General features: G+C 44.6%; 1 protein-coding gene and 1 long non-coding RNA gene across 7 annotated transcripts in view; both read right to left on the bottom strand.

The window, feature by feature from the left end:
• The window catches only part of TPK1 (thiamin pyrophosphokinase 1), a 535,729-nt gene that overhangs the window by 509,652 nt on the left and 9,338 nt on the right, over nucleotides 1-16,739 (bottom strand). The window lies entirely within an intron of this gene.
• On the bottom strand, nucleotides 5,015-15,528 carry LOC132250864 (uncharacterized). The gene is made up of 2 exons (XR_009462526.1): nucleotides 14,232-15,528; nucleotides 5,015-8,276 (listed from the first exon to the last, which is right to left on the bottom strand). It is a non-coding gene; the product is annotated as an uncharacterized LOC132250864 (long non-coding RNA).

Genomic DNA, 16,739 nt, shown 5'->3' with positions numbered 1-16,739 from the left:
CTAGTTATCCTTTAGTTTGGGGCAGGTGCAGTCTGGCAGGGAAGGGGGGGAAAGGAAACCATGCTGTGCCCCAGCAGGAAACAGAAGCCAACAGGACAGGCGGAGGAAGGAGTGAAGAGTAAAGAAGAAAGGGAAAGGCAGACTAGTACCCATAGCCTAACAAGAAAACAGGGCACAACCTAATGACTCACCAATTAAGCAATTAACTGCTTGTTCACAGGTGCTCCCCCCACACCTTGTCTGGCTGGGCTTGCCTCCTCCTCTCCCCTCCAGTCAGAGGGCTCCTAGCAGCAGTGGTGCAAGCTGCTGCGTTATCCCTTAACCATTTAACTGCTACAATTAGAAGAGGATAAATGAATATTTTTAAATACTATTTACATCCCTAATATCTGCTTGCTTTACTGTCTAAAGCAGTATTTTAATGATTTTAATTAAATAGGACAAATCCTGTTGTAGTCAGGAGAATTTCTGTTTCATGTTTTGCATCACAAATGTAAGTGTCAGTTCAATGCCAGGAAATCAAAAAATAAAGAACATTTAAACCAGTAACCATGATACTATGTAATCCCTAGGCCAGTCTCCTAAAAATGATTTTTTGTTCTGTTTGTTAATATACTTGACTGAATCATGACTACAAAACAGTAGACAAAACAACAAATTGTACAACAGATTGGCTTGAAATAAAAAAGAACTTTGGTAGGGATTGCATTTTTTTCCACATCGAATCTGTTCAACATTAATACAATAATACTAACTTGCTTTGCTCCTGATAGCAGCATTGAAACTGGTTCAACCAGATGCTACAGTCCATAACATGGTGATGTCATCCGGCAGGCAAGGATAAGAGATTGCAGCAGACAAAACAAACATATAAACTCAGTGTGAAATTTACAAAAATATATAATGACGTGAACATTCAAAAGGGAATTACTACTATTACTAATGCTAACTAGATCTAAGTTTTTACCAATACATCTCAAAGTAGACATTAATATCATAGATGGAAAAAAAGGAGGCAGGGAAAGTTCAAGTGATTTGCCCAATGCCATCCATAACAGTGGCAAAGTCTGGAGTAAAACCTAGGTGTCCTGAGAGCTGGTCATTGAGGGGGCCAGAGACCACTGGAGGGGAAAAAAGGATGATCAATGGATATGTAGGCTCAAGCCCTCAAGATGGGTAGTGGAGAAATGTGCCCCTGCAAAAAGCCAGTAGAGACTATAGGACAAGGACTTCTGACTAGTACTGCCCCCGAAATGCTGAAAACTACAGCTAGAAATTAAGGAAGCTAACAAACTTTAAGATCAAAAACTAGTATTAGATCATTTCAGGACTTTTCAACTAATGCTTTGGTACATGTTTATCCACTCCCCAATGAATTTGCAGATCCATTTGAGTTGCATAGAGCAGGCTTGTCCAACATACGGCCCACCAGGCCATTTTATTTGGCCCTAGGCAGCGGCACTGCAGAGCAAGGGGAGGGGAGCTGCTAACCCCCTGCGGGCCCAGGCTCATCAGTGAGCCGGGTCCTGCCGCCGCTGCCCCAAGGAGAGACAGCAATGATAGACTGCAAGGATAGAAAGAAGCCATCAGTGAAAAATGAATAAGTAGGAGACAGGAAAAGAGCAAAGAGGGACACAGAAAGAGTGACAGGAAGTCATGGAAAATAGGTCAAAATTAGGAAAAACAAAAGTAAAACAGGGAAGAGAGGGGCAGGAAAGCAGGGGGAAAAAGGCCTAAAGGGAACAGGACAGTGATAACAGTACAAGGTAAGAGACGCTCTCAAAGAGGAAAAGGAGGAAATCAGGAAGACAAAAGGCAGAACAAAAATGGAGGAGGGGAGGAAAGGTTGGGGAAAAAGAAGAATGTAAGAGGTGGGATCAGGCAGGTGCCTGGTGCTGAATCAGATGTCAGGCAGGTTGTAATGCGTCATAAATCCAATGTCTATGTTAAGTCCATGAAATATTGAGTCTGTGAAAATAAAAATAAACATCTTTGTCTGTATAGGTTTTATTTTTTTATTTATTCAAAACATACCACCAGGATGGGAAAAAAGGATGCAAATGCGGGAACCAATCTCACCACCCCATGACTGCACAAAAGGCAGCAATGCCAGCTCTGCTCTGCAGAGCCTGCAAGGGAAGCCTTGCACTGGGGGGAAGGGAAACCCCCATGAGACCCCACATAGCTGTGGCAGGGTCCCAGGCAGGCTTGGGGGAGCAGGTAAAACCTGAAAGGCAGCAGGAATTCATCTGCAGCCCCCCCCCCGCCCCAGCCCCAGCACTGCAGGGAGAGCTGACACTCTGGGCTAGGGGGAGTCATCCCAGAGACCCCCAAAAGTCCCACCCAGGAACCCGTGCACACTGAGGAGTGGGTAAAACACCCCCCCACCCCACAGCACACAGAACTCATACTGAGCGAGGGGGGGAAACCCTCCATAAGACCTCCCAGAAGCCCCTCAAACCCTGGGCAGCATGTGGATCGCAGGGTGGGCACTGACCCCCATATCTGCTCCAGCAGTGTGGCCCGTGCCACCGCCACTCTCCCAGCACCACAGCTAGGGCTGGGGCTGCAGCTAGTACCCCTGCCAGCCCCGGAGACTCCCAGCACCTCCATAGGTGGTTTTCTTGCTGCTTTCCACCTGACTACCTTTTATGGATTTCCTGCCCCCACCCCCTTGCCATTTTTACTGGGGGAATTGGGGGTGGAGGATCTCAATTATACAAGGTTGGGGTGGGGGAACTCTTGAGACACTCTTCCCTGCCTAGAAATTGCAACTGAGAATATGACAAGTTAGAAGACACTCGAGTGATTTCTCTCTCTTTCTCCCCCCCTTCCACCAGAGTGAGGCTGTTCAGTTTGGGTCACCAGCCCACTGGGTGATAAAATGTTCGTGATCCGGCCCCACATTCAAAAAGGTTGGACACCCCTGACATACAGCCTCAGTGCTTTGTTGAGCCCCAATGCTGTAAAGCCCTCTGCACTTGCCTAGAGTCCCCCTAATCTGAACAGGGCCTGAACCAGGGTCCATTTTAGTGAAGAATCAGAGCCTTTAACTACAAAGTGGTCATGGTAGGGAACGCCTTGTGCAATGGGGCGGCAATCTCAGCCAAGGCCTTCGGTTTTAACAAAGTAAATAATAAATTTATCATACATAATGCAGGACTTTTTAGTTTCAGCCTTCAAATTCAAAGCTAGGTTTTGAAAATATATAAATGGATAAAAGTTCTCTTTAAAAGTTTAACTGTATCAAATGTGGTGGAACTATTCTGTTTGTCTCCTGTACCTACACTGGATATCTCCTATTGCTCCCAACTGTCTTATTTTGGAACCGTGACACCATTATTTTAGGAGCAGGTGCCTGTGCTAGCACATTTCAGATCTTAAAGGCGTTCAATTCATGCTTTGTTCTCACAGGAGACTGGCTATTTACTTCTATCCTCTAAGGAAGCTCATAGCATGAATGACAAAATGTCAAGAATAATTAGGAAAGCTAGCTCTATACACCCCCAAAGAAGAAAACGTCTTTTTTGTCCTTTTAGCTGTTTTTTTTTAAGAAAAAAAATTTACCTTTGACATCCATCAAATTACTTCTCTCTCATGTGTCACTTAAAGGTTGCCTTTGTCCATTTCCTCACCTTTTATTTTTATTGAAATTGCATGGGCACATGCGTACATGCACACACAGAGACCCCTCCCATGCTCATCTTTCTGTAAAGGTGCCAGGAAAAAGTCCAAGGAAGTCAAACATGCTTCCCTACTCCTCAAATAGATCACCTGCAATTCCTCCTACTCCAAAAATGTGACAGCTTTATTGTACAGTAATTTTGAAAAGTCTCTCCCCTCCTTTTCCCCAAACTAGTTTTATTTTATTCCTATAGAGCAAGCGTTAGGAACTGCCAAGCAGTAGTATGTGTCACACCTACTTAGGACTGTCATAATAAATTAAGCTTCCAGTCACGTTAAAGACAATTCAGGATGTAAGCGCACCTTCTCTGGTAGTTCAAAGTCCCATTTAGGATGTGAGGGGGATGTCCCAGAAAACTGAAATCACAGGTTTTATGAGATGCTTTGCTAACTCTCAAGTCATAAATGCAAAGGTTAATTTATAGCAATATATGCATAAGAGAACCCATAAACCAGTGGCACATTATCTAGTGCTCTCTATTGAAGCATCCTTTATTTTAGATAGTCTATCTATTATATGCAAATCTGCCAGGTAAGCACTGAATAGCAGTAGCAGTGATGGTGATTAAGTGAATTCATTTAAATAGATTTCACTTTTGGGTGACCCTGACTGTACCTCCACCTCCTCACCAACTCCTACCCTCAGCTTTTTAAAACACATAAAGCCTTACATGTCAGTACTGGATCAGTATTCTAGTTCCATATATTTGCATACCTTTGATTTCATCACCTGCTAGAAATCATTTTTGGAGAAAACCAATCAAAAAGGCATAGATATATAAGAACATAAGCACTTCCATTTACTGGGACACACCACAGGTCTCTAGCCCAATAACCTGTCTCATACAGTGGGAGTGTGGATGCTGTTGGGGAGGGTGAACAGAATATTTTGAGAATCTTCCACTCCCTGCTCCTCTTCCATTTCAGCTTCCAATAATCAGAGGATACTGTAAATTTTTATCAGGTAAAATCAGAAGGCAGCAAGACAATCTAGGACCAGATCCTTCAAACCATTATTACACCCAAGTAATTCCTACCTATGTGACTAATCCCACCAAAACCACAGATTATTTGTTTGAGGAAGGGTTTGCAAAAAAATGGACTTGCTTTTGAGGGCTTAATCTATTCGCAGAAATATATCTCTGTTTCTACTTCAGCAGTCGCCATTAATGCAGGCGCCATTATCTAATATATGTTAAAATAGAAATAACCTCTCTTTGTTTCTTCTCAGCCTGTAGAGGAGAAAACTTGGTGTTTAAAGAGTTGATGGTGTGTATATGTAGGTAAAGTAAATCATAGGAATTAATTTTGCATTAAGTTCAGAAAGAGATCAGGTGTGTGGTCATTCTTTATTCTTAAGAGTTCTATTGTCCCAGATCCTACAAAAGTTTAGTCTCCTCCACTCCAGTTTCCTCCTCCCTGTACTTCCAGCCATCATGAAAGCACAGATCTTCAGAGCAGATGGACCACTGCCTTTAGTGGTCTCTTTCCATTTGCACACCTCTCAAGGAATATTGGGCAGGGGGCTCAACTGGCCTCCTGGTTTAATCTTATAATGAGAAATCCTTTCCCAGAGCTGGATTCTTTGCAGACACTTTCTCCCGTCTCCTCATCTTCTGCAGGTTTTTCCATCCAAAGGGCAACTGGACTCTTGTATTTACAATCCTTTTTTTCACCCACCGTTGTGAACACAAGAATAAAAATCCCTCCCCTCATCACCAAAAAAAAGATACATTATATGGGAGGAAAGGAATCAGAGAAATACCAAGAAAAATACACTAGTAAGGCAACAACATCAAAAAATTCAAACCACAAAACTAGGAGTTTATAAACCTATACAAATATATCAGTTCTTTCTTTTGTTACCTACATTTCTATTTCTTCTCTGAAGTTCTCATTTCCATTATTTAGACCATGTGTCTACATTACTTTAGATTTTGGTTCTTTTGTTAGTACAGTGGAGCCTTTACATTTATTCAGTTCCAGCTTTGCTCTCAAAGGAGACTGGCTATTTATTTCAGCAAATGTATTCAGTAAATGTAAATTTGAGTGAGAAACAAAATAGTTAGGCATAATGTTGTATAAGTTCAGCATAACTATTCCCTCTGCTATCTAAACTCAGGCTTTTTCTTTCCCCTCCTGGAATTCAAAATTATAATATTTATAGATAAATAAGGATACAATCCAGGGAAATAACGTTAAAGCTTTCCGATTCCTCATAGTAGCTGGCAGTAAGATCACCACTATCCTTCACAATGTCTTATTACAAGCTGTTCTTCTTACTGCCTAAAACAGAGGTGGCCAACCTGAAGCATGGGTGCCACAAGCGGCATGCAGTAAATGGGAGGAGACAGCTAACCCAGTGGCAGACCCAGGTAGGGAACAGAAAGCAAAGCAGCAAATAAGGCAGGGAGCACAGGACAGGGAGCATAAAGCAGAGCAGCAGATTGGGTAGGAGCACAGGGCAGGGAACACAAAGCAGAGCAGCCAATAGGGCAGGGGATGAGAGTGGCACCTGGGGCACAGGCAGAACTCCACTGTAACGGAGAAGGCTTTGCAGGAAGCAGAGTTACAATGATCCCCCAGACCAAACAGAAGCTCACTGTAGGTATGAGGGGCAAAGGGAATCTACCTGCTGGCTGCCAGCCTGCAGCTGGCTTCCCCTACCAACAGCCCCTACTCTCTCCCAGCCTGTCCCTTTCAAAATGGGAGGGGGGAAAGGGAGCAGAGGGAACTCCTAGGGGTTCCCCAGCCATCACTGGAGGGTGGATGGGTGAATTGGAGCTGCCCCACCCTCCAGCGGGGACTGAAAACCACCCACAGACGAAGCTCCCTCCACTCCCTTTTCCCGTCCCATTCTGAAACCAGCAACAGGTTGGCAGGCAACACAGACAGAAGTTTCAAAAAAGATGCTCTATTTTGAAACTTTTTCATCTGACCTCTTATGCAATGCAGGTTCAGACTTTCACCCAATCGGCCAGTTTTAAAATAGTCTGCAGCCTTGCACTTGTGTTTGATCACAGCTATAAACTGCTTTCTGTGGCCAGATAGGGTGAAAATTGTCAATTCCATCTGCTCCCCTGGGGAAGGTGTGGGGCTAATTTGCAGAACGTCTGCCAAAAAGGTAACCCCTACTAGCCTAAAGGAACTTTAAATAAGAACCATCATTTCTATATTTTTCCATATATATATTCCAATTGTAGAGAGGAAGAACTGTCTAGTAGATTAGGTTCAGCACACAGCTCTCTCTCAAAGACTTTCCCTGGGACCTTGCGCCAAGACATCCCTTGGACCTGCTCATGATGCATGACAAAGTGCAGTTAGCCTTCCTGACCGCGTCCCCACACTGGCGGCCCATGTTCATCTTGGAATCAATAGTGATTCCAAGATCCTTCTCAGCCTGTGCTGACGACAGGGGAGTTCCCCAGCCTGTAGGTATGCTGCTGGTTCTTCCTCCCCAGGTGCAGTACCTTGCACTTATCCATATTGAAACCCATCCTATTTTCATCCACTCACCTCTGTAACCTGTCGAGATCTAGTTGTAGCCTGTCCCTCTCTTCTAGCGTGCTCACTTCTCCCCACATCATAGCGTCATCTGCAAACTTGAACAAGGTGCTTTTCACCCCCTCGTCCAAATCGCCAATGAAGATATTGAACAGTGCGGGCCAGAGGACTGAGCCCTGGGGAACCCCACTGCCCACATCTCTCCAGGTCAAAAATGACCCGTCCACCACCACTCTCTGGGTGCAGCCCTCCAGCCAATTAGGAAGATCAGGGTCCAGAAGTAAACTCTAAGAACAAGCAAGTTCAAGGAGAAATAGCTAATGCCATTTTTCTTGGGCGGTTAATAAACCTAACCTCACAAAGGAGGCCATTAAGAACCTAATTGCACTTCTATCCAAATTGATTCATAGATTCATAGAAGTTAGGGGCTGGAAGGGACCTCACGAGACCATCAGGTCCAGCCCCCCTCCTGGAAGGCAAAAAAGACTACTAAGGTCCGATGACTTCAGCGAGGTGCGAGTCCAGACATCTTTGAAAGATCTTCAGGGAAGGTGACTGTACTACTACTAGGCAGTGTCTGTTCCGCACTCTGAACACACGAACTGTAAAGAAGTTTTTTCTTATGTCTAATCTGAAGCCATCTTCAATCAGTTTATGACCATTAATCCTAGTCTTCCCCTGGGGTCCCTTGGTGAGCAGATGTTCTCCGAGCCCCTGATGTTCACCCCACCTTATATACTTAAAGGCTGCCACCAAGTCCCTCCCGAGTCTTCTCTTTTCCAGGCTGAACAGTCTCATGTCCTGCAGCCTCTCCTCATATGGTCTGTTCTCCAGACTCCTAGTCATTCATGTGACCCTCCTTTGGACTCTTTCCAGCTTCTCTACATCCTTCTAGAAGTGCAGAGACCAGAACTGGATACAGTACTCCAGCTGTGGCCTCACCAATGCTGAGTAGAGCAGGAGGATGGTGAAGGATGGCAAAGTGCTCAGTGGCAACAGGATCAAAACAAAACTCAAAGTCTGCACAATCCATTCACAGCCCTGATACTATGCAGAGGGCATGGCGGTAGGTCAAGCTCTGATTCGCCCTAAGAATTTAAAGGGATAAAGTCAACATAATGCTGCTACTAATGGCATTTACTGAAAACTACAAAACCTGAAAAAATTAAAGATTCCAATTTACTTTATGCTCTCCATTTATCTTGCGTTCCTTTCTGCTTAGGGAAGTGAAAAAAAATTAATTAAAATCAGTTTCATTTTTGTTTTTAGGCTCTCTTTTATATCTCTCATTACTCCTGCATTTCAATTTCAAATAATTCAAGGAAAAGCATATTTAGTTATACACCTTGTTTCTCAATGTTTAATTACTTTCCATCTAAATAGAAAACATTCATAGACTCATTACTATTGTTTTTGTGAAAGCTTTTCTTTTTTCATTTTTTAAAGAAACATATTTGGATCAAGAAGAAACTAACACAATTGGGCCTAATTTAAAAAGCAAAGGTCCTTCTGAACTTAGCAGCCCGCAAGACTATGCATACCAGGTTCTGTAGCAAATTCCACACAAGGGAGTGATGGGTGTAGCATCTCATCTGGCTACATTTTAACCCATTATTATTTTAGCTTTATGTCAGTCAAAGCAGTTTCACCAGTTAGAAACTAGAGTCATGAGGTAGTGAGCAGGATTCCTTGATTGTAAAAGCAAAAAAGTCAGAAAATTTAAAAGTCACAAAAATTACTTAGACATATTAGATTGTTGCCCCTTGGCCAAAACAAAGGAAAGATGAAACAACAGTTATGATATATAAGTGCCATAAAACATGGGGGGGGGAGGGGATGGGGGGGTCAAAATACTATTCCTAAGGTCACTAGCCAAACTCGCAGAACTTCCAGGTCTTAATAATAAGCCTTGCATCCCATCCTGAATCTTCCAGGCTTTGGCAGACTATCCACAAAGGCAAGTTACATGGGATGAACCATATACAGAGAAAAATCTACTTTTATAAAAAATAAAATTCAGTCCCAGGCAATAACAGCAGGAATCTCCCAGGTGAAACTGGGTATGGGAAGAGAGGCATAAATTTAACAGATATCCAGAAATACTATATGTATTTCTCTCTCTAGACAGAGTATAGCTGAGTGAACTGTTGCTATAGGAACCTTAACTTTTCAATTTCCTAACTTTCTAACCATGTAAACTTAATGCTGCATCACCTTAGTTGTATGCATTACTCGGATTTAAGTTCAGAGCTGGCTGGGTAGACTCTTCTATTCACATAAATATGCTGGAATGTATATGCACCTAAAATTACTAGATCTAAATCACAATTTACAGAAAGACACAGGCCAATACTGTCAGACATGAATAGCTAAACCGGGCTAATAGCTGTAATGAAGAGAGGTGATCAAGAAGCAGTCATTTAAATTTATATGGCATTTAAATTTATAAGAGCTGGGAGGGTCGTTCTTTAAATTTAAGAGTTCTTTTGACCCTTGGTACGCATTGACTTTTTGAGTGCATTTTGTTTTTGTGCCCATTGGCTATGTGCAGTGTTGTGAGAGACCTGCCAATACAATGCTAAACAAAACCCCATATTCAAAAACTCAGGGCCCCTCTAGACATGCAGAAAAAGGCAAAATGGGATCTAATGTGCAATGCACACAATCGCACCGCCAGGATGGCAGGAGGTGTGATTGTGGGACTGCAGTTTAGATACCATCATGTCTTACTGCCAATGAAGGAGGAGCCCATTCTTCATGGTAGGTGAAACCCCCAGGGCTGGGATGCAACTGAGGTGCAGTGGGATCTAATGTGTGATCCCACAATCACATCTCCTGCCCTGCACGTGTGGCATGGCCAGAGGTGCAATTATGTGGATCACTTATTAAATCCCATCATGCCTCTTCTTGCACATGTAGAGAGGCCCTGAACCTTTGAAGATTGCATGCACCCCCAAGGCTGGGAGACTACAGCCATCACGATCTCCCAGCTGTCGGGGTTTCACACATCTGCAAGACAGGGAGATCACAGCAGTTGAGATCTCTCACCCATGGAAGCTCCCCACACCCCTGGGGCTGGGAAATCAGTCATGCCCCACAACTGTCAGGATCCAGCTGGGTCTCAGGAACTGGGAGGCATGCTATGGGGACCCAGCATCCACAGCTGCAGGTGCTGCCAGGACCCAGAGTCAGCAGCTACTGGGGCTGAGTCCCCTCAGTTGTGGGACTTCCAGCCCGAGCTGGGCATGGTGCATTCCTGCAGCTGGAAGATGATAAGGCTACCAGCTTCAGGGAAGACCCTGTCACATGTGCAAATTAAAACTCAATAGCAACTAACTATGAAGTTAGTACACATTTTCAAGGTCTAACTTTATAGCTGGCTGGAGCTTTTTATGGCATGATAGGTACTTGGCACATGTAGCAGGTCTCAAAGTAATTGTACAATTAACCAGTTAATTACATGAGACCTGTAATGTGTAAAGAGGATCTCAGACTTGCAATTATGTATATGAAGTAGGCTATTAAATCAGGAATGCTGCTATCAAAGAATCTAGTGTTACATCCAGGCTGAATAGTTTCACAGTTTCTAGGGTCAGAAGGGATCTGAACAGATCATCAAGTCCAACCCTCTGCCCTGGGCAGGAACGAGTGCTGGGATCATACTACCTCAGCCAGATATCTATCCAACCTCCTCTTCAAGACCCCCAAGGTAGGGGAGAGCACCACCTCCCTTAGGAGCCCATTCCAGAGCCTGGCAGCCTTAACTGTAAAGTAATGCCTCCTTATATCAAGCCTGAACCTGCTCTCAATCAATTTGTGGCCGTTATTCCTTGTTATCCCAGGTGGTGCCCGGGGGAACAGAGCCTCACCTATTTTCTGCTGGTCCCCCCTGGTGAGTTTATAGATGGCCATCAGATCCCCTCTCAGTCTTCTCTTGTGAAGGCCGAATAGATTCAGGCCCTTTAGTCTATCTTCGTAGGGCCTGGCCTGCTGTCCCCTGACCATGTGAGTGGCCCTGCCCTAGACCCTCTCAAGGTTAGCCACATCCCTCTTGAAGAGCAGCACCCAGAACTGGACACAGTACACCAAATGAGGCCTGACCAGCGCCGCATAGAAGAGAAGGATCACCTCCCTGGACCTGTTCGTGATGTATCTGTAGATGCACAACAAGGTGTGGTTAGCTTTACTGACCGCTTCCTCACATTGGCGGCTCATGTCCATCCCGGAGTCAACAATGACTCCAAGATTCCTTTCAGCCACTGTGTTGTTGAGAAGGGTGTTCCCCAGCCTATAGGTATATTGTAGGTCTCTTCACCCTAGATACAGCACCTTGCACTTGTCTGCATTGAATTCCATTCTATTTTCATCCGCCCACTTCTGTAACCTGTCTAGATTTAGTTGGATTCTGCCCCTCCCCTCCAGCATGCTCACTTCTCCCCACATCTTTGTGTCATCAGTGAATTTGGACAGTGTGCTTTCCATGCCCACCACCAAGTCGCTGACAAAGATGTTGAATAGCACAGGCCCAAGGACCGAGCTCTGGGGAAATACACTGCCCAGATCCCCCCAGGTCGAAAACGACCCATCCACCATAAGCTTATTAAAGCTGAAAGTCGGTAGTGGGTGGTTCACCAATGGTACTTGGCAGCCTGATTTCATGTTTTCAATGAATGGGAGGAAAACAACACTTGTATTACCCTGGGGTCTAAAACTGGGGTGTAAACAAACTTAAACTATGAGCAACAGTGGTAGCTAGTCCATCCAAAAACCTGTGCTAACCCTTGGCTACTGATCATCATATGTACAAATCTGAACGAGGTCCATGAATGCATAAATTTAGATGCTTTAACAATTTGTGATTTTTAAAACCCAAGATTTCCAAGTGTGGGCCTCACACATTATTTTCTGTGTAGCAATCTATTTAGTTTTTCTTTTTCACAGTCAACTTGCAGGTAATTTTGACTTGGTTCATGTTTGTAAATAGATACAAACAACCTCCTATATTGGTTTTGTATATTGAAAAATCAAATCTAAATGAGAGTTGTATACATAGTGTATAGCTGATTTTATACTAAGGCTCGTGTGAAACCATCAAAATACATTTAAAAAAAATATTTTACTCGTATGGGGGCAAGGGAAAAAAGAAAATACTCTAAAGAAAGTACAATTGCTACCCTTACTCCTGATGCTTTCAACAAGGGCATAGTATCTGATCACCTTTAATGCTGTCTTAGGGGCACTGCTGACTTTTAGTGATCATAAGCAACTGCAAGATTTATGACGTCTAAAAAAGGTCACCATCTTGTACATACTCATTTGGTATGATAAGGCTACATTTCCTCCACAAAGTTCCAGTAAGATAACCATGTCACTTACGGTTTGCTCTGTTTAGTTATTGTGTCACCTCCACCCCACATAGCATTACATCTTACAATTATGTATGATTAAGGATGAACTATTTCTTGTTTTGACAGAAAGAACAGTTTACTAAACACTGAGGTATTATTTTAATACAATAAATATTTTAATTGATAGCTCCAGGGTATGAAAATGAATACAAATGAATAGACATTGATTTTGCTGTTATCCCAAACATATGAATATATTGGGGACAAGCACATTTTTATTTATCATGCCATGATTCAAATGGTTGAAGGTAATTTGTTTATTAAATTCCCAAAGAATTCACTGTCACATACAGACAAAGCATGTGAAAAGATTACTCAAAAAAATAACTTTCTGAAAAATTCATCAGCATGGCAATTTTCAAAATAATGAGTGCCAGCAAATGCCTGTTGTGATATTTAAGTGTAACAAACCCATACTGTATATATAATACACAAAAAATGATTGTGGATAATAATACAGTATAACCTCATAAATCCGGCATGCTCAGGACCAAGCCTCTGTCAGAAATTTTAAAATTCTAGAGTCTTTAAATCATAGCAGTGGCCGGTCCCTGAGCAGCAGCTGTATGCGAAGTGGCAGCACAGGGTGGTAAACAGTGGCAGCAGCCACCGTGTACAAGCTTCCCCCTCCACTGCTCCAGGACCAGCCACTGCTTCCCCTTCTGCTGCTCTGGGACCAGCCACCACTAGTCCCCAGTGTGCTGGATTTTTTAAAATTCTGGATTTTTGATATCTGGATTTATGAGGTTATACTGTACCAGACACTTGCCTACCACAACAGCTTTGTGAGACACAAGGGTACAAGCTTGAACATTTATATCCACCTGAGCCCTGCAGGTACCTTGAATAACCATATTAAATGAATTGCATTATTACTTATATAAAGTAGAAAGGAACAGACCAGAAGCCAAAATTATGTCAAATATGCTTAATTAAAGAAATAAAACAATACAGTGGGCATCTGGTAGCAGTCCTGGAACTGCTAAAGCACTTTCAAAGTAACTTCATTCACCTAATAAAATTCTGCTTTGGTACATTTACTCTGAGCCACTAGATCCAGGGTTCTCAACCTTTGTAGGCTCACAATCACCTTTCAGAATATCCCAGCTCTAAGCTGTCACTTGATTTTTGACTATGAAAAAATAATATAGCAAATCATCTATGCTGAACAAAGATCTCAGAAAGACCACAACAGGTGAAAACAGTTTTGACCCTATTTGAAATCCCTGGGTTTATCTTGTGAACCATGTGTAGGTGCTTGCACATCCTGTGCCACCCTTAAAAGGCATTAAAAAGCCTTAAAGGTTACTGCAGCATTCTGGTTAAGAATCACTGTACTGATCTGATATATCTCACAGTTTACTGTTCAGCACTTACAGAAGACCTGCAAAGTTATGCCGCTCTGCAGAAATCCCAAAACCCATCATTTTTCATATGCTTTTATTTTTACATTTTAACTCATATTCTGATTCTCTGCCCCATAAACTCCAGGCTGGCACTCAATGCTGGTCCCTAAATTACTACTACAGGATTTTGCATATTAATCTCTTGGTGGCTGTGGTACAGTATCACATGGTTCATGTACATTTGTAGTGAAGGGACATTTGCATGACTATGCACATTCATGCTGCTTACCTGGAATTGTAGAATCAGTTTGAGTGCTGAAGGGCACATTGCTCAAGGGACTGCAAATATGTCACTGACTTGCATCTAACTTTCAAAGTCTGATATCAGTGAGAGAAAAAGGAGCTTTAAAAAACAAAGAAGTCTCATTCACTTTAATGGAATATGATACAAGGTTTGATAAGGAAATGATATGAAGGTTTCAAAGGCAACAGTCAGTAACATTTCCAGGGGAAGAAGCATTCTATAACAGCAATTAGACTGATAGAATGAAGCAAGAGTGCGCATACTGCATTGCTGCTCTCTCCTGCTCTCTTTTCCTTAAGTCAATGCAGAAATTATTGTCTCTTTGCACACAAATATACTTTTCCACACAATGTAAAACATTCCATCTTTGCTCTTGTAGCTCTCTTTTCCATGACATGCAGCTGACCTTGTTTCAGTGGGACAAAGCTGCAATTTGAAAAGGGGGAACTGGGGAAAAAGATACAAACAGTTACCTGCAATAAAGGAACATCTCAGGTTTATGGGCAGTATCTGGTAAATTTGGGGGCGGGGGGGTAGGATTAAATGTACAAAAACTTTGGCTGATTTAAGTGGAGACAATGGGATTCCAGAAACCAATAAAATAACAGCAGAGTTATTCCTTTTGATCCAAGCAACTAGCCAAAGTTCAGGGTTTTCAGATTGCTCCAATTAGGAGAAACTGGGTACTACTTTGATGCAATCTTGTACATTTACTAAGAATGTACAACTACTGTTCCCAAAGCCCAAGAGAAATCAAACAACAGAAGGTAGTTTCCTTGCTGACTACCATAAGGCGTCTTCAGACTGCACCTAACCCAAATAGACTTCTCTCACAGCCATGTTCAGGTTGCCAAATCTGTAGCTGGAGCTTCTTTCCCTGTCTCTTTTTGCGTATGTCTGTGTTTCAGTCCACAAATCATGATTGAGGTATCATGTAGAAACATTAAGGTTAACTTTGAACTATCTAACTCGCATCCCATAACTACCAATATCATCAGCAAAACTAGTCAATCTAACATCTGCGAGGCCCAGAGGGAGCTCTTCTTCGAGGCCAGGGTGGAGGCGGTGCAGCAGGCAGAGCCCGCCTGGCATCAGGAGCACCACCTGTGGCGGGTGGCAGCAACAGCAGAGGGCCCCCCACACCAAGGCCCCGAGTGAGCAACACACCCACCACAGGGCCCAGGGCACCAGGTATGAGAGGCACTGGCCAACCACCACCTCCTGCACTCCCCACTGTAGCCAGCCTGGACTGCTGCCCATGGACCCCCCCTCCCCCCCTGCCTATCCCCAGCATCATGCTCACTACAGACACATCTCAGAACAAGTTTTTATTCCCATTACATCAAATGGAACCCCTTCCCACTCCCTCCCCAACCAAATTCCCCCTCCTTCCCCCCTGCAATGAGAGCCCCTCCACCATGCACCCCATCCACCAACAATAAAACACCCCCTTCCCTTTGCAAACTATTTACAATGTGCTTTGTGTGCCATCTCAGGGTGGGGGGCCATGGGGTGGGGGCACCTAGATGGCAGAGCCTGGGGACAGGCAGTCAGCACCCCGACCTCTGGCTGTTCCCCTGTGGGTGTGTAGACCACGGTGAGCCTGGCAACTCCAAGCTCATGTGGAGCCAGGATGAACAATGGGGCTGGACCCAGGTGGGGAGCTGGGTGGAGGAGGGGTACCCAGGACAGGGGCTCCTAGCTGGTGGAGGAGGCGCAAGACCTCCTCCCAGGTCCGCGGGGGGGCCAGCTGCTGGGCAGCAGGTGGGGCTAGGGGCAGGCAGCAAGCATCACGAAGACGACTGCCAGGGCCAGGACAGTGTCCAGCACCCAGTGGTCATCATTCATGGCCTGCACTACCCTGGCCAGGACAGCAATCTGCTTCTGCAGCACCTGCACCTGCTGGCACTCCAAGGCCAGTAGCTGCACCTGGAACTCCCGGTCCGGCTTATCCTCATGGGCCACATCCTCCACCCACCAGGCCCTTGCATCCGCTAGCCAGTTCACCAACGGTATCACCAGCCGGTCTGGGAGGAAAGCACGTTTCTCAGTCCACCTCTGGTGGAGCCGGCACTTCCACAGGGCCCTGGGTGTGGGCAGCAATGAGCCTGAGGCCGCATCCAAGCTGCCAAGTGTGGCCTCTCCCCCATGTGCAGCTGCACGACCTGCAAAGCCATGAGAAAGAAGCTGTTTATGAGTTTGCAACATTTCTCAGATAAGATGCTTTGTACCGGGGTCGTACGGTGCCCGGCCGGGGGTCGGGCATGCACAGGTGCCCAGGGACTATGGTAACTTGGGTGTCAGCCCTGGGCCCAGGCGACCACTGGCTGAGCCCCACATCCCCACTCGCTTCCCAGGGACAGATGGGCTGCTGGCCGCAGGCAGCCTGACTCCCTCATCCTCTTCCCAGGCCTGGACAGGCCAGGCTCCTGGCAGCACCTGCTGCTGCAGTTCTAGATCCCCCTCAACACCCCTTGTGCAGGCCAGCTGCTC

This window comes from Alligator mississippiensis, chromosome 5, assembly GCF_030867095.1.
Source record: "Alligator mississippiensis isolate rAllMis1 chromosome 5, rAllMis1, whole genome shotgun sequence".
Classification (NCBI taxonomy): domain Eukaryota; kingdom Metazoa; phylum Chordata; order Crocodylia; family Alligatoridae; genus Alligator; species Alligator mississippiensis.
Note: the sequence above shows the minus strand (reverse complement) of the source record. Positions and strands in the feature narration are given on the sequence as shown.